General features: G+C 51.3%; 1 protein-coding gene across 1 annotated transcript in view; it reads right to left on the bottom strand.

The window, feature by feature from the left end:
* MYT1 (myelin transcription factor 1) overlaps positions 1-18,414 on the bottom strand; it is a 61,726-nt gene extending 43,312 nt beyond the window's left edge. Inside the window, exons 1-2 of the mRNA XM_049777470.1 lie at positions 18,026-18,414; positions 4,438-4,538 (exon numbers count right to left, since the gene is read on the bottom strand). The gene's annotated coding sequence lies outside the window, so the exon portion shown is untranslated. The remainder of the gene's footprint in view (positions 1-4,437; positions 4,539-18,025) is intronic.
* Between the last annotated feature and the right edge of the window lie 321 nt (positions 18,415-18,735).

Genomic DNA, 18,735 nt, shown 5'->3' with positions numbered 1-18,735 from the left:
GTGGTGGGAATGCTCCTCATTCATTGTCACTATGTACCATAAATGATGCAGTGAAAGATATGTAATGCACTTTGGTCACAATAAAAATTTAAAAAAAGAAATGAGAACCAGGGTCCTATGTATCTGTGTCTTTCTCCGTATCTCTGTGTCTCTCCATGTTTCTGCATTTGTCTCTGTGACTCTGTGTCTCTTCATATCTCTCTGTCTCTGCCTGTGTCTCTGTATCTACCTCTGGGTCTGTCTCTGTATCTCTCAATGTCTCTATGTCTCTATCTCTGTCACTCTCTTCTCTGGAGCCTTTCTCGGGCTTTTATTGCTGATGCTCTTCTGTGTCCTGAGCAGTTTGTGCCAAGTTTCTGCCCCCAGCAGAGGGCCAGGACATGATAGAGGGCAGAACCACACTGAACCCTGGCCCCATCTTCCCACCACCACCTCATGCTCACTCAGGTGACATCCTGCCCTGAGGTGACACATGGCTCCCCCAAGAGCATGGTGTTACTCCAGAATGGGTCCTCAGAAGTGGGGACCCACAGATCCACTTTAAGGTTATTGGGGAGGCCCGAGGTCATGTGCTGCAGCTGGGAACAGAACTCTGGGGCCTGGAAACTCCTCCTCTCTCAGTCCCACAGTCCTCCCCTGTGCCTGGCTGAGCTCTCCTGGTCCTCAAATTTGCCTAGAATAAGCACATTTGCTTCTACCCCAAGGTCATGACCCCACAAGAGCTGAGCTATGGTTTATCACTGCCCTTTTCCTGATAGGGTGGACAGTCACCTCTGAACCCTTCAGTTGGTATGGGGGCTAAACTGATACTGGCTCATGTGGGTGAAGAAGGGAGGTCCCTGAGATTAGCCCTGGGCTGGGGGTCAAGACTCAGTAAGACCCAGTTTCACTGGAAATGTGTCTGACAGCCTGCAAAGCTGTGGGATTAGAATGGCTTTAGGGTGACTAGGAATTGGAGATTATGACGTATGCGAGGCTTGCCTGGTCTGTCTGAGACCTGGGTGAGGAGGGGGGCCTCTGGACACTTCAGGAGCCTGCTGGCAGCCCTGCCCAGTAGGGCACAGAGTGAAGGAACCTTCCTCTCAGGAGGAAGTTGAGGGCACATGTTGAGGGAGAGGCAGCACCCAGCCCTTACCTGAGCCCACACTTAGCCCACCGGGGTCCTCTCAGGTGGTCTCTCAAGCTACCTGCTTGTCTCCCCTTCTTCTGAGCAGACACCTGCTCAGACCAGACTCAGTCTACTGGCCTCATAGTGGAAAATCCCGCCACTTCAAAGCCCTCCACATGCATCTTGCTCCCTAGATTCTGAATCTCACCCTCCTGCACCCCTGCAAATTTATTGTCCTTGTGGTACCCCTGTGCCTCTCACAGTCCCAAGAGCACCCTTCACAGTTTTCACAGCATCCCTGTATTTCTCATTGTCCTCACAGCCCCCCTGTAAGCATCCTTGCACCCCTCACTGTGCTGACAGCACCCCTGCAATATCACAAAACCTCTGAAGCTTCAAAGCCTCTCCAAACTCCTGACCCCTCACAGAATCCCTCATAGAAACCCTGAATCTCTCACAGCCTCTCAGAATTCCACTCCTCACAGTACCCCCTTTATCCTTGCAGGACAGGTCTGGCCCCTTCTTGGAAGCACCCCACTGTGTGTCTGAAATTCTCCTGAAGCTCCTCCACCTATTGTTGGCTCCCCTGTCGGCTGAGCGGGGTAGCCTTCTCCTCGGGGTATCAGGGCACACGCCTGTGTGGAGAAGATCTCCTTAGAGTTTCTCTAGCACATGTCCTGGGGGTGGTCCTTCTGACACCTCTAAGCATGGACTCATAACTTCCACTAACCCCAAAAGTAAAACTCGTAACTGCTTACTAGATGCTCTGAGAAAAGATGTCTAGTCTGAAGGGGACATAAATGGAGCCACTGACTGCCCAGGGCAGAGACTAGCCCTGCTGAGTGAAGCAGCCAGAAAAGGGGAGGGGGGCTGGAGCAATAGCATAGCAGTAGGGTGTTTGCCTTGCACATGATCAACACAGGAAGGATCTCGGTTCAAATCCAGGCATCCGCTATGGTCCCCCAAGCCTGGCAGGAGCAATTTCTGAACACAGAGCTTAGAGTAACCCTTGAGAGCCACTGGGTGTGACCCAAAACAAAGGGCCCGGAGAGATAGCACAGCGGTGTTTGCCTTGCAAGCAGCCGATCCAGGACCAAAGGTGGTTGGTTCGAATCCCGGTGTCCCATATGGTCCCCCGTGCCTGCCAGGAGCTATTTCTGAGCAGACAGCCAGGAGGAACCCCTGAGCACCGCCGGGTGTGGCCCAAAAAACAAAAAACAAAACAAAAAAAAAGGGGGGGGCAGGAAGGCCTCAGCCTTAGCAGCACCACTCTGAATGGCAGAGAAGCCCAACAGGGCCCGGAGAGATAGCACAGAGGCGTTTGCCTTGCAAGCAGCCGATCCAGGACCAAAGGTGGTTGGTTCAAATCCTGGTGTCCCATATGGTCCCCCGTGCCTGCCAGGAGCTATTTCTGAGCACCGCCGGGTGTGACCCAAAAACAAAAACCAAAAACAAAAACAAAAACAGAGAAGCCCAACTGAATGCCCACCTGCCAGCCTGTGCCTGAGCCTCACAACTTATACCCACTTACAGAATGTGAAATGGACCCAGAGGCTTTACCCTTCTAGGCCAGGCAAGGAAAGAAGATTGTCCTCTTCTCCTTAGCAGATGCCCGGCGCCCCCAAACACAAAGCCACCCCGCCTTTCAAACAGTCCTTTCCAATACTGAGCTGTCCACTGGCTGGTGCTGAACTCAGAGGCAGGAACTGAGCCGTCTCCACCCGGTTCACAGCAGCTCTGCTCTGCCCTCCAGAGCTCACTGGGCCCCTAGCCTCTCTCAAGGCCCGGCTCTCACCCATTGTCACCACCACAGAGCTAATGCCTTGCTCTCTTGTTACCAGTTTTCTTGGGCTGTGCCTTACTTTGAAGCCCTCCAAAAGGGCCATCGTGCTGCTCTGCAGACCTCTAGGAAGATACTTCCTCTGCCTTTGCTGCCTACAGATATCATGAGAACAGAGTGAGTGTGCCAGTCAAACAGAGACAAGTGACTGCAAAGGAAGAAGTCCCCAGAGAAGCTGAGTAAAGCCATGTCCGGGGTCACATTTCACACTGGCCATGCCCGAGTTCCAGGGAAGGCAGTTCCTTTCCCTTCACCTCTCTAGCCTCTCATCATCCCCAGACTTGAAGAAACAAGGAAACCAAGACTCTGAGGAGGGCCAGAGTGATAGCACAGCAGTAGGACATTTGCCTTGCATGCAGTGACCCAAGATGGATCCAGGTTTGATCACCAGTATCCTATATGGTCCCCTGAGCCTACAAGGAATGATTTCTGAGCACAAATCCAGGAGGAACCCCTGAGTGTTGCTGGGTGTGGCCCAAAAAACAAACAAACAAACAAATACTCAGGTGGAGTGATAGCACAGCAGTAGGTCATTTGCCTTGCATGCAGCAGAGCCAGGAGGGACCCGGTTCAATTCCTGGCATTCCATATGATCCCCCAGCCTGCCAGGGGTGATTTTTGAGTGCAGAGCCGGAGTAACCCCTGAGCACCACTGGGTGTAGTCCATAAACCAATTAATTAATTAATTAAAAGTAAAAAAAAGACTCAGAGGAACAGGTCTCAAATCTGGAAGCTTTCAGGAGCTGCTGGAAGGATTAGAACTGTAATGCGGAAGTATGAGGCAAATTCAAGGAGAAAAAAATGAAGTAACTGGAGTAAATTGATACTTTAATCAACTACTTTAAAACATCATTGTCAAACCCTCTGATGAACAAAATGCCCAGACTGAGTCTTGACAGGATTGGTCTCACAGACTTTTCATTTGCTTCAGACTCCAACTAGGTGAGAGCTAATAGCTGACAGGAACAGGTCCGGTGACGTAGCCAGGATGCTAAGTAGCTGGCTCCCACTCCGATGGTGATTAAAGATGAGAATGTCAAGCTTGACATATGGGGGGTGGGGTGCAGCCATCCTTAGCCCCCTCCTGTCTGCATCCAGGTCATGTTTACAAACTAACTTGGGTCACCCATGTCTGAAAAAGAGTCACCCCAGCTCACTGTCACATGCACATCTATCTCTGCGATGCCCTAACCTTGATACTTGGTTACACCCAAACCTGTCACAGGAAGTTCTAGAACCAAAGATGGACTGTGAGTCCTGTGTTGCTGTGTGTGATATGCACGCTGTGTGTATCTGTGTGCTTTGGTTACTGTCCAGTGTTGTGTGGTGGTGTGGTGCAGTGTCCTGTGGCTTGTGGCAGCTGATGAAGGACGGTGCAAACATACAACCCCCTCCCCCCAGATAGGGATCAACCCCAGGGCAGAAAGGCCAAAAGTCACCTCCGCCATGAGTCCCGGGCAGGAAGCCCAGCTGCACTTGGCCACCTCACCTCGCCGTGTCCACCCACGAGGAGTCTGGAAGAGCTGGCAACGCTGCCCTTGTCTGCACGTGTCCACCTCTGCCTCAGCAGCTCGCCCCGGAATTCATTTTCTGAGGGAGAGAGAAGGAAGGCCTGGTGAACGGCCACAGAGCCAGCTTCAATAGGGCAGACAGGGATGGGCAAGACTTGCCAACCCTGTGGTGCACTTGCAAACCCCCCCTTGTTTTTTAACTTTATTTTTTGATTGATTGATTAATTGGTTTTTGGGCCACATCCAATGGTGCTCCGGGGTTACTCCTGGCTCTGCACTCAGAAATAACCCTGGCAGACTAGGAGACCATATGGGATGCCAGGAATCGAACTGGCTACCATCAGGGTCGGCCACATGCAAGGCCTACACCCTACCACTGTGCTATCTCTTCGGCCCCAGAAACTCCCCCTTTTCTGATATCCAACATGGAACACATGAGTTTCCTTTCAGGGACTGTTACAGGGCAGCCTCTGACTTGGACCCCCTAGATCCCTAGAGCCCTAAATTCTTTCTTGCTCCTTAAATTTATCTTGGCTTCGGACAGAGGAACCCAGGTTTCTGCCTCATGGCCAGTTGTAAGGTTGGCTTCAGGGAGGGTCACCTGTGTGCCCCATGGCGCCTCATCACGGCCTCCTATTCCTCCATCCCAGCACCTCCCTCTCTCTCCCTGCGCTCTGTCTCACTCCAGGGCAGCGCCTCCAGTTAATATTTAATTCCTCACATAAATTCACACGTCTGAACCAAGGCTGAAGGCATCAGCTGGACAGGACAAAGAAATGCATTGTGTACCTACCCCCCCCCCACCGGCACTCCCGGTCGCCATGACAACCAGCTTTCTACAATGGCAGCGTTTCAAAGGAAGGTCATTAAGTAAGTGACAATAAAAAAAAAAAAAACAACAGGAAATGAATATTCCCCCATTCAGCACTACTCCTTAGAAGTCAGTGGGGCTGTACAGGCAGGTCGCACACATTCCGTGTCCCTGTTACCATTGCTGCCTCTGTTCTAATGTGCACCCCAAAGGCTGGTTTTTTTCTAGAACCCAGCGCCTCCTGAATCTGTAGGACCCCTGATCTCTCTGGAAAATGCTAGGAAAATGCCTCAGGGTCCCCAGGAGCTCTGGCACAGACTGAAGCCACCTGGAGTCACAGACTTTCCCCCAAGGCCTGTCAAGCACCCTCACTAACCTAAGGGTGGTCCACTTGGGGTAGTTTAGGGACTGCAGGTCCCCTGGAGTCTCAACACCTCCCACAACCTTCCCGCCCTCTTCAGTCTGACAAGGATGAGAGGGAGGTGCAAAACGACCCCCAAAGCTACAGTGGGGCTGCCAACAGCCTGAGGACTACAGAGTTGGGGTGAAGAAATAGGCACCCCCTTCCCACAGGGCAAGGGGACTGAGACTTGTGTTGCTTCAGGGGGGGGGGGGGAGTTCAGTAGGTTCTCCTGCCTTGGAGTTAATGAGCTGGCTGAGGGCCATGAGCAGAGCATGAGTTCCGTTCCCTCCTCCCTCTCCCCAGGAGCACCCAGGACCCAGTTCTCCTAGACCAACTTCCTTGAGCAGTTTCTGAGCAGCTCTGAAAAGGAATCTGTGGTCATATAGGACAGAGAACCTGAAGCAGGCCCCTCTACCAGCCTGCAAAAGATGGGGTGCAAGTGACTGAGAAGCCCCAACTCCCAACATGCCACTTCTCCCAGAGCTGGCAGAAGAACCTCAACTCCAGTGCTACCCTGACTCTGTCAACATCTTTGGGGCCACACCCCAAAGTACCAAGCAAAACCCCCAAACAGGACTTCATTGCAGAGAAGCCCACTGCCCTGAAATGGTCATTTACCTTAAATGGGGGTCATGTTAGCAGATGAAAGGCAGAGGCTACTTCTCTGAGAGACACCCAGAGATTTCCAGTGCTGGGATCCAAAAAAGAGGATCCTTGCTTCTGTCCCCACCCGGCCTGGCCTGTAGTGACCATCCTGACCAGTGAGGGGCTTGGAGATCTCTGGTGGTGAGTATGATGTAAGAACCCCCCTTCCAAGAGCCAAGGGCAGAGCCCTGTCCCTAGTTCTGCTGAGCATGTAGGGTCCCAGGCAGCATTACAAACAGCAAGGGAGTCACTAGTAGTGGGAGGCAGAGAGGGCCCAAGACTGTGACCCCGAAGCCAGGCACAGGGACCTGCCCCAGACTTCCCCCAGTGGGACTGGTGTGCAGACATGCTCAGATGCACTGGCCCAACCCAACCCAAGACAGCCTGTCCCGACCTAATGACCCCAGTCCCTCACTCTCCTGCCTCCCCAGCAGGACTGCAGCACTGGGGCATTCTGGGTCCCACATCCTGACACTGTTTTCACAGATCTGATGGGATCTTGCATTCAAATGGCATAAAACAGGGCCAGGGAATTGGGGAGAACCCAGGTTGGAACCTTAGTGCTACACAGCCCCCCAAAAAACCCCTCCTGGCCAGGTGAAACCCAACACACAGGTCCCAAGCATCCAGGTATCTAAAGGGAGTATTATGGGACCTCCTGAGCACCAGTCAGGAGCGCCCCCAAAAAAGCCATGCTTACAATTCCATTAGAAAAAATATCCAATTTTAAAATATAAAAGGATTTGAAGAGGCATGTCTTCAAAGGCAGCAAAATATCCAATAAGTACATGAAAAAATGCTTTAGTCCCTAGTCCTTAGAGAAATGTCCATCAGCACCACAAAGAAATAGCTTCAGTTTCAAAGAAGAACAAAATCAAATATGCCCATCTAAAGACTGGAAACGGTACTGTGTATAAACACATCTCACATTTTAAAGGAAAAGTGGTCCTGCCTTCATCCCAGTCTCCACCAATTCCCTCCTCACTCTTACTCAGGTCCAAGGAAAGGTTCAGGAAGGAAGGAAAGAGAGTGTTTGAATGAACTGACAGAAACCATTTCAAGTCCCCACAAAACCAACCCCAGGTCAACTTTGGAGAGATGCTTTCTTAGAACTTCCAGAAAGAAGTAACTGGCAGGATGTGCTGGGAAGGGGGCCCTCACACTCACAGATTAGACTATTGTCTGTGTCAACCTCAATAGAAAGCAGAAAGGACACTGCTTAAAAGATTTAAAGTAGATTCACCAGGCTAGAGAGATAGCACAGCGGTAGGGCATTTGCCTTGCACACAGCCCATCCAGGACAGATAGTAGTTCAATTCTCAGCATCCTATCTGGTCCCCTTAGCCTGCCATGAGCAATTTCTGAGTGCAGAGCTAGGAGTAACCCCTGAGCACTGCCGGGTATAACCCAAAAACCAAAATAAATAAATAAAATAGATTCACCTGTGGATCCAGAAATTCTACTCTTCCAAGAATGCAAAAAGAAGTATGCCCACCGGTGTTCACTGAAGTAATATTCACAAGAACCAGAGTCTACCAACACTCAAGGGCCCAATAACAGATGAGAAGATCGAGTGTGCAAACTAATACATAACAGAATCCTACTCAACTCTAAGAAAAGAGAATCTTGCCTTTACTGCAGCATAAAATTAGAGAGGTCATGCTAAGCAGATTAAGCCCAAGGAAGAAAGACGAATGCCAAAGATCGCACTCATTACTTGGTCTCTAAAGAACCCGAGGAAAGGGAGGGATGACCTGTAACCACTGAAAAAAAAAATTGGGGGGCCTGACATAGAACAGAGGTCAGCAATGAATCTGTGAAAAAAAAAAAGGGACAGGGTGTAGGAATATTGACATGTTGGTGGTGGGTGTGACCACATTGTGACACAATACTCAAACATTAGCTTTATTATAAAGGATGCTGCTAACAATCTTCTTATAATTAAAAAAAGAGAGAGAAAGATAGGGCTGGAGAGATAGCAGAGTGGTAGAGAGTTTGCTTTGCATGTGGCCAACCCAGGATGGACCTGGGTTCAATTCCTGGCATCTCACATGGTCTCCCCAGGCCTGCCAGGAACGATTTCTGAGCCCAGAGCCAGGAGTAATCCCTGAGCACCACTGTGTGTGGCCCAAAAACAAGAGAGAGAGAGAGAGAGAGAGAGAGAGAGAGTAAGAAATGGAAGAGGCAGCAGTGAAGCCCCATCCCAGGCACCCTCTACCCTAAGTCCCCTCACTGGCTAGTGAGTTCCCCCCACATCAGGGCCTCAGCCAGGATGGGGGAGTGCCCCAACCAAGCCTGACCTGGAGGAATAAGGAGGTCAGAGGGACACCAAGACTGGCCACTATGAAGAGGAGAAAGTGGGCCCGATATCAATGTCTGGGTGGAGAAGGGGATCTGTCCAACCAGAAGTCAGCAAGGTAGTGAAGCTGGAAGTCTGCATGCAGAAGGCAGGCCCCCCTCAGGAAATTCGGGTGGGCTGTGGGGTGCAGCATCTGGCGTTTCATGCAAGCATGTTCATTTCCCATGCACAAAAGATGGAGAAAAAGAAGAATTGGAGCAAGTATGCTTGTGTGTGGTGCACCCCTGCACCCCTAGAATGGTGATCTGGATACGCAGGGGTTTCTAGGGCAGCAGGCAGAGCAAAGTGTCTGGGGCTAGAGAGACATGGAAGAGCTTCAGGGACAATCTAAGCATCGAGTCGGTTATCACAACCCACAGATAAAAATAGTTGTGAGTCTCCATAGTTGGCACAAGGCAGAAATGTGGACCAAAAGGGAGGGACAGGAAGCACAGTCTGACAGGGTCAGCCAAGGGCTGGGCTGCCTCTTGCAGCGTCTTCCTAGGAACAGCCGATAGATCCACAATGGGGGGTCTGCCAAGAAGGAACCAAGCACAAGACCAAGTCAAAGGCAAAACCCAAGTGAGGTTCTAGCTGGCTGGGCACAGGCAGACAGCACCAGCTGAGGGAAGACCTTGATGGGACTCTTGAGGAAGTGAGAGCAGAACCTCAGGCTCCTCAGCCCTCAGGTGACTTCAGAGAAAAGGTGACACTTGTACCATGAAGAGAGTTGGGAAGTGGGGTCATCCCTTAGTTTCAGAAAAGGGTGTTCAGTGAAACCTCCATGAGCAGAAAAGGAGGGTGAGGTCCCGCTTCCCACAGTCCCAGGGCCAAATCTCCAGCCCACAGGGACCAGTATCCTGGACTAAGGCTGATGCCAATGCCAGCAGCCCCACTGCTGAGACAGGAAGGAGCTCCAGCCAGGCCCCGAGACAGACTCCATGGGGCAGTCCTGGAAACCCCGTAGGAAGTGATCTATGTGCCAGGACAGGGAGGCATAAGAGGTGGCGCCTGCCAGATTCTGTGCAACATCCCCTAACCACTCCCCAGGATCACACCCCCCACACACACTCCTAGACCTGTGGTCCCAGTACATTCCACACAGATACACCTAGACGCACAATTTTGGTAGGGAGGAACGCATGCACTCTTCTGACCAGCCTTTGGCAGAAACACAAACAAGTCCGAAGAGAAATGTGGATGAATTGTGCTCTTTTTTATTTTCTTTTTTTTTTTTTTTTTTTTTTTAGGCTGGAATCCAGAGAGAAATCCAAGGAAGATTTGCTGAGTGGGGCAAAGACAGACCTGCTTTTGCTGAGTTTAGGTGAAAACGGGGGAAGGAGGGGGGGCAAGCACAGCAATTTCGAGCTTTGCACATTTCTCTCCATGTTCTGCTTTCTAGATCAACCTTTCTGGTACTTTCTCTATTCAATAAAAGCCAAATGCAGGCCGTGTCCCGTAATCTCTGCAGCAGCGGCAGCAATGGCAAGTGCAGGCACAGAAAACAATAGGACACACTTTCTTCCTATTTATATGCAAATAGTGACCTTTCACCCAGGCTGTCTCAAAGAAGTTTCCTTAAAAATGCAAATAGCATGTTAGAGGCAGTTACAGTGGCTGAGTCTTATGTTGTTATTATTATTATTATTTCTTTTAACCTTACCCAGGCTGTAAAAACAAGTGCTAAACTGTTCCCCATAATGATGACTTCCCAATCCAAATCACAGGACTGTCTCCAGGAGGCCTGTCATGAGCCTGGCAACCAGAGAAGATGGTGGGGGGAGTCCCTAGGCAGACTGTATCCCCGAGATCCTGGTGGCCAAGGCTTCTCTCGCATCTCTGCTCCTCACCCTCTAGAACCCTGCTGTCCACCCAGGGAAGGGCTGGCGCTGTTGACCACACAGATGCACAGGGGTTTCATGGAGACCCTGCCCATACCAAAGAGTCCCACACTTGTCAGAGGTGGCATACCTCAAATGATTTTCTCCATGGGGCCCGGAGAGATAGCACAGCGGCGTTTGCCTTGCAAGCAGCCGATCCAGGACCAAAGGTGGTTGGTTCGAATCCCGGTGTCCCATATGGTCCCCCGTGCCTACCAGGAGCTATTTCTGAGCAGACAGCCAGGATTAACCACTGAGCAATGCCGGGTGTGGCCAAAAAACCAAAAAAAAATGGTTTCCTCCAGTACCCCCTGACCTTTTCCATAGCCCCCCAAGGGCCCCAGCCCAACAGAAAAGATGAGAAGAAAGGGAAGCTCCTGAACTGGGCTTGGAAGGAACAGATGTGGAGACTGACTCTGCAAAGGACACTGTCCTGGCTCAGGTCTGGGAGGGGACACAGGTAATATGAGCTGGAGTGTGTGGGTACTGTCCCTGAAGGCTGGGTTCAGGAAAGGAGGGGACAGGAGGACACATGCAGGCCATGCTCACAAAGCTATCTGTTCTCAATGTACAGAGAACCAAAGTGAATCCAAGTTTGGTTGTGGGCAAGAGGATTCCTCGGGGTACCTTCCCCAAGGTCTTAGGAGCTTCTGAGAAACCTTGCTCCAGAGCCCAGAGGAGGCCGCTCAGGATCCACTTGAGAGGTTCAAGCTCTGCCCTACCCACAGAGTAAAAGGATAGTAAAGTCTTTTTTTGGGGGGGGGGTCACACCCAGCGGTGCTCAGGGGTCACTCCTGGCTGTCTGCTCAGAAATAGCTCCTGGCAGGCACGGGGGACCATGTGGGACACCGGGATTCAAACCAACCACCTTTGGTCCTGGATCAGCTGCTTGCAAGGCAAACACCGCTGTGCTATCTCTCCAGGCCCAGGATAGTAAAATCTTGAAAGGAAGATAGAACATTAGATGTCCCAGCTCCAGGGCTCAGTGGCCCCCATCAAGGTCAATATTGGGGCTCAGGAGGAACCCAAAACTAACTCACTCTACAGCCCTTGAGGGCTAGGAATATGGGTTCCAATCTAATGCACAGCATTTAACACATCAAGAGCCAACATGAGATAAACAACCTAGAGGGGAGACCCTAACCCTCCTGACACTATCTCTTATTACACACACCTTACTACACCCCATCCCTCACACACACCCTCCCTCACAACACCATGCTTCATAGTACCCTCTCTCACCTCTCACCAAAATGACCTCCCTCACACACTCTGTCCCTCACACATACCGTCCCTCACACAAATTATCCCTCATGCATACTTTCCTGACACAGCATCTCTCACACAAGACTCTCTTTCACCAAAGGGACCCACACCCAGAGGCAAGGTGTAAATGTAGCCACTGCTGGAAGAGCAAACATGCCAGGGACAGCACAGGGGGTCACTCTACAGGACCTGCTCCCGCAGTGCCATTACTGCAAAGCTCTGCCGGATGCAGTTCACCTAACAATTCGCTCTTCTCCCTGCCTGTGTGGCCTGAAGATATAAACTTGGAGAGACTTAGAGTCTCTGCACTCTTCTAATAATCACTGTTGCTTCCAGAATATTCCAAAGACCTCAGAGTCAGAGCAGCACTGTCCAAACTTCCACAAAAGTGATGTGCTTGGGCCTGAGCAATAGCACAATGGTGGGGGCATTTACTTTGCACGTGACCAACCTGGGACAGACTCGGGTTCAATCTCTGGCATCCTCTATGGTCCCTTGAGCCTGCCAGGAGTGATTTCTGAGCACAGAGCCAGGAGTATCCTTAAGCGCCACTAGATGTGGCCCCAAAACCAAAAAAAAAAAAAGTGATATGCTTACGGTGTGTGTCAATTTAGGGCATCCTCACAGTCATTTTGTGGTACCAAAAGAGATCAAATGGTCCCCATGGCTAAGAGTAGATGGGACAGGAAATGAGCACACAGAACATCAAACAACAGCCAGAGCAAGATCTGCCTCTCCATTTGGCCTCCAAGAGGAGCAAGAGAGGGAATTTCAGAAGGAAAGTTGCTCGAGAGTACTGAAGAGCCTTTTCTTCCCAATTCAGTTTTCCTTCCTGTCCCAAGACCAAACAAAACTTAGACCTTTCCTTAGCAATACTCAGATTAGCACTGAACACTCAGTTCATAAGGATGCACTCTGGAGCCAACACTAGTTTTGAAGCCAGATCCAAAGCCTAAGTGTGCCCCCAGCAAGCCAGCCCTGGACCTGGGGTCTTACAGAGATACCCAGAATGTGACCAAGAAGCCAGAGAAGTTCTTCAACAAAACACACTAAAGGCAAGAGGGAAGTCAAGAAGCCCCAGGAAATAGAAACCTCTGTGCTAACCTGAAAAAGACAAGTAAGGCAAGATTTCAAAGCAGGAAGTGAAGAGAGAATGGGAATGTGGGGGGTCTTGGGGTCTAGGGATGGAGAGTAAGGCTAGGACCCAAAGTAGGAGGGAGTCAGACTTCCCTTTGGGAGTCTGAGCAGCAAGGCAGGGATGGTAAAGGGAGGTGCTTTCTGGAAGTTGCACCCCAATGTGAGAAGGTTCCAGGCCAGCTACAGAGCTCTGCCTATGAAACAGTGCACCCACGCTTATGTGTCCCTGGGAACTGATTGTGAGGGCTCACCCCTGTTCCAGTGCACACAACAGAATCACAGGCCCTTCGCTGCACCCCAGTGACAAAGTTCCACACAGCAAGCCCATCCATCTCAGTCCTGGTCCTTCCAGAGCAAAACCTAAATAAGGCAGGAGATGTGATGGTCACAGGAGTCCAGCACAGACCTCTAGGTAATAAGCCAACTCATTGTTCAGTCTGCTCTGAAAAGAGTCTGGGCTAGTAGGAGGGTCAATGCCAAGGAGATGCCAAGGAGAGACTGTCTCAGCAGTGCTCAGTGATGACACCAGCTGGATTTCGAGGCAAGGCCATCTTCACCTCTGACAGGGAAGTACATGGGCTACCCAGAGGAGCCGGAAGTAGTGCAGGAGATTCAAAGACCAAGGAGTTCTGTCACGAACTCAGCTGGTTGTGAGCTTGCTCCTGCTGCTGTCCCTGTAATTTGAAGTCTGGACACTTGGGCACTGGGCACAGTGGAGGACCACACTACTGCCAACCCCCTGGGCAGTGCAGGTCTGAATGAGAGGCCGAGGGCTATGGACCACAGAGCTCACACACTCCTCTCACTGTGGTTGGGCAACAAATGGTCAGAACGGAGAGCCCAGATGGCTGCGGCAAGGCCCTGAGACCATGTGGAGTACAATCAAGGTGTGAAGCCAGGCGTGAGGGTGAGGTGAGAGCCAAGCAGACTCAGCTGTCCTCCACTCAGACCATATGGCACACCCATGCGTCCCCCCATGTTTTAGGTGGCATTGATACTTGCACGTGCAGCGCCAACCAATCCCCCCAAGCCTTCCCCTCACACACACATTGGCACCATCCTACCCTGGGACCAGCCCTGCCTGAGTTTTGAGCAGACCAGCCTTGTAGGTCTGAGGAGGGACTATGGGCAGCCACAACCATGTCAATACCCTCTCTACTGCCATCTCTGAAGTTGTGTAAGGAGTCCAAGTGCTCACAACCCAGCTGGGTGTATGCAGATACCCTGAATCAGTGACACTCCATCCAAGGACACTTTTTTAAATAATACACATTAAAAAGTGGAAATGAGAGGCCAGTGGGTAAGGCACTTGCTGCTGCTCTGGGTTTGATCCCCATATATGATAACCTGAGACCAGCCAGGAGTAAGCCCTGAGCATCCTAAGCATCCACAAGGTGTGGGGAAGAAAGAAAAGAGAAGAAAGGAAGGAAGGAAGGAAGGAAGGAAGGAAGAGAAGGAAGGAAGGAAGGAAGGAAGGAAGGAAGGAAGGAAGGAAGGAAGGAAGGAAGGAAGGAAGGAAGGAAGGAAGGAAGGAAGGAAGGAAGGAAGGAAGGAAGGAAGGAAGGAAGGAAGGAAGAAGAAGAAAGAAAGAAAGAAAGAAAGAAAGAAAGAAAGAGAAAGAAAGAAGAAGAAAGAAAGAAAGAAAGAAAGAAAGAAAGAAAGAAAGAAAGAAAGAAAGAAAGAAAGAAAGAAAGAAAGAAAGAAAGAAAGAAAGAAAGAAAGAAAGAAAGAAAGAAAGAAAGAAAGAAAGAAAGAAAGAAAGAAAGAAAGAAAGAAAGAAAAAGTGAGAAAGCAAGAGAAAGAGAAAGAAATGGAAAGAAGAAAGAAAGAGAGAGAAGGAAGAGTGAGAATGAAGAAGAGCACGCTTTCCCAACCCTGTGAGGCTGAGCCTTGACAAGCTGCTTCAGGGACCCTGAGAGCCTGAGAGGAGAGGCTGGAGCACTCCACTCACCAGCACAATCTGTTCCCTATCTAAGAAGCAAGCTCAGTGCAAGGCTAAGAGCAAAGTCGTTTCACATCAGGTGAAAATGCTCCTCTCACCTTCGGCTTAAACATTTGGAGAAATCCTGTAGTTCATGAAAATAAAGACATACCGAGATGTCATCATTTCACCAAAGTTCCCAGGGGCCTGGGCGGGGCAGACCCTGGGCCGAGGTGCAGCACCCCACAGGGCAGAGGGTGGCACAGTCAGTCTCCCCACTTCTGGGAAAGGGGTGACCAATCTCCAAGTGACCAGCTCCCCAAGACATTTCCTGTCAACACACCACATGATTCTCATAAAAACTATACACGCAAGACCCATATTTATTCATGAGTGCCTGGCCAAGAAGAGGGGGATAAGAGAATGGGGTAAAGGAGACCGTTCTCAGGGGAGCACAGAAGCCTCCCCCTGCCCTCTCCAGTCAGTATGTGCCAGATCCAATCCACTGAAGAGCCTTTTGGCCAGGATAGCATAGAGAACTCTGCATGTCTTTAGCCACTAGCCAGCCAGCAGCCCAGCGCCCTGCCCAGTGACCCCTAATTGGGTCAGGTGACCAGTCAGTTCCACCCCCGCTGGTCACTGATCTAGGGCTGACCCCCGGAGGCTCCCACTAGGCTCTCACAGATCTCTCTCTGCCACCAGATCAGCTGTGTGGCTGGAGCGGACCTGACTGACAGAGTTGGGGGCTCCCTCTGCTGACTCTGCTCATATCTGGGCCAGAACACAGAGGTATTCAGGGGTCACATCATGAAGATGGTTTGAATTCTGCTGAATATACAGGCTGGAAATGCTATGAACACGCTCACACCATATCTCCTTGTCTTCAGGGCCACACTTGCTGACCCCAGAGGGAAATAATGGAGTAGAAAGGAGGGACAAGACTGCACTGGACAGACTCGGGGAGCAAATTCATCACATCCAAGCTCTAGATCCGCTGCTGGGAGGGTCCTATGTCACCCAAAAACTCCCAACACACTCCCTGAAAAGTCCCTAGTGCCCTGAGGCAGACGCCATGCCCCCCACCCCTGTATCTGTTCACTGTGTGGGGTTATCTCACCTCAAGTCCAGGAGAATTTGGAGCAAAGGGGACTTGTGGGTTCTGGAAGGTTCTGGCCTGAAGTATTAGCTAGAAATGTTTGGGGTGGCCTCGGACAAGTGAGCAATACTTGGGAACATGGGGTCCACTAGATTTCACTTACTCAGAAGCCCCACAGCTAGCGGGTCAGAGGGCATGAAGGTCACTGTTCTAGGCCAGCAAACATGCTGCACCCGGGGACAGGAGTCTCCAGTTTTCTAGACAGAAGCACCCCCCTCAGAAGGGCCCTTTCACTGGCCTCCTGTGCACATCACACAGCACCCAGAGACTGAGGTAGGTTCTGTCCTGCTGGCAGGGCCTCCTGGCCACACCACAAACCTCAGGCCTGTCCCTCACCCCAGCCTTTTGTTTACCATTAATTAACAGGCCATATGGAAGGAGGCAGTAATCAGTAATCGAAGCAAGGGCCCACGGGAGGGAGACTGGGGTGCAAGCCAGGGCCTCCCCAGCCCCCAAGAGTGGCCCTCCGGGCTAGCCCTGTGGCTCAGCTGAGCAAGTCTTGGCCCTCAGGACGCAAAGCCAGGTGCTGCCTCTCATAAGGGCCTCCAAGACTAGTCTGGCCTCTGAGCTCTGCCCCTCAGACTCCCCCCCTTTGTTTGCTCCTCTGTCCACTGGCCTCGGGCACGACCTCAGGATTGTCTAGTGTTTTGTTTTGTTTTGTTTTGCTTTGCTTTGCTTTGCTTGTTGTTTAAAGCTCCAAAGCAAAATTCCTAACCTCACTCTCGCAGAAGATAATAATCTTCTCAACCCCCCCCCCTTACTGCCACTGCCCTCACAGTGACAGAGTGAAAAGACCCAGCCCATCGCCTGAGCCCAGCTGAGCACAGCACTCAGACATTTTGTTGTAGAAAGTGACAGCCAGGGAGGGCCAGAAGGATCGCCCAGCAGGGAGGGCACTGGCCTCGCACGTGGCCAACCTGGGTTCAATCACCAGCTTCTGAGATGGTCCCCCCTGAGCAAGAGTAATTTCTGAGTGCAGAGCCAGGAGTAATCCCTGAGCATCGCCAGGTGGATAACTCCAAAAACAACAACAAAAAAAGAAAAAAGAAAGAAAGAAAGAAAGAAAGTGAACAGCAGACTTCACCCAGCGGAGAGACCGAGTCCGGCAGCCCCCTGGCTAGGAGCTAACTGTGTCCTGGGCCACAAAGGAGATATGAGCTGGCATCCAGGGCAGGGCCGGTGCCTGTCCGCAGCAAGGACACTGTCTACACTCACTCTGGTCACCGGCCCACTTTTAGCTACGCCAAAGACCCACTTTAACTAACCCCAAAGTCACAGGGAAAGGGGAAGTCCCAAAAGCTGTCAGGCATCTCCCCACAGACACAGCACCTTCCTGGCCTTCCTTACGTGGCCACGCAGACCAACTGCTCACATGACGGAGATTGCACAGTCTCGGGTGGGGGGGGGGGATCCACATGGGTGGGGGGTTCCCCCAGGAGAGGCAGCAGAGCTCCCAGCCCGAAAGAACAGAAGCTTCTCCAGTGGCAGAAGCTCTCTCTCTCTCTCTCTCTCTCTCTCTCTCTCTCTCTCTCTCTCTCTCTCTCTCTCTCTCTCTCTCTCTCTCTCTCTCTCTCTCTCTCTCTGTGCTCTGTTTCCACATAAAGTTTCTGGTCCTGACACCAGATCTCCCGATATCTCTCCTGTAATCCTGTCTCCCAGAAAGCTAAGCAAGGCAGCAGGGATGGCAGAGGAGGGCAGAGCAGAGAGAGAGAGAGAGAGATGAGAGAGGAGAGAGAGAGAGAGAGGAGAGAGAGAGGAGAGAGAGAGAGAGAGAGAGAGAGAGAGAGAGAGAGAGAGAGAGAGAGAGGAGAGAGAGAGAGAGAGAGAGAGAGAGGAGAGAGCACCCCGAAGAGAAAGAAGAAAACCGGGTCCAAGGGCTTGAACACAAGCCCAGACCTGCCTTTTCCAGCACAGAAAGCCGCATCTCAGCCCTCAGCACTCTCACTGCCCACTCCCAGCTCCCACAGGACACCCGCCTTTGTCAACCGAAGAGCAGATTGCCGACTTACCTTTCCCTACTGCTATTGTCTGTCCTCCTTCAAAATGACATCACGAAGGCAGTCATGAAATTTACATGGGGGTGCAGGCTGGCCGGGAGGAGGAGGAGGAGGAGGAGAAGGAAGGCAGCTGGCTCCTTCTCGCATCACATGTGGGGAAGCCTATGCGAGGGTTTCAATTAAATATCTTCTCCCCTTAGTGTCGAACTCCTAAGCCAGCTAAAGGCGACGTCTCATTTACTTAATGACCGCTCTCATTAGCAGCGGTGGCACGGGCTGGCGGAGACGCTCCTTTGTAAATACGCTACCCATGAACCCTTGGGGCTCCAATATATCTGTTTACTCTCTGAGGTGAAATAAATTTACAGTACAGCATCAGAAAGATGGATCTACGGACTGGGAGCGCCAGAGGTGGCCGGCAAGCGGACTGCCACGTCTCCACTTCCAGCCCCAGTGCACAAGAGATGCCTGCGCTGGCCACAACAATTCATGATTAATATGCAGCGTGATGGAGATTTTTTTTGAATGCAAAACACACAGAAGGGAAGAGAGCATCAAACCATCATGCTCACCCACCCCCCCTGCTTCCTCCACCAGTGGTTTAGTCCAATAATTTCTAATAGCAGCGAGCAGAATGACAGATGCCCTGAGTTTGCACGGCTGCAGCGAAAGTACTTTACAATATTTATTGGTAGTTCGGAATATGACCTACCATCCTGAAG

The sequence above is a fragment of the Suncus etruscus genome, chromosome 7 (assembly GCF_024139225.1).
Source record: "Suncus etruscus isolate mSunEtr1 chromosome 7, mSunEtr1.pri.cur, whole genome shotgun sequence".
NCBI classification, from domain to species: domain Eukaryota; kingdom Metazoa; phylum Chordata; class Mammalia; order Eulipotyphla; family Soricidae; genus Suncus; species Suncus etruscus.
The sequence above is the reverse complement of the archived record's forward strand: the minus strand, read 5'-3'. Positions and strand labels throughout refer to the sequence as shown.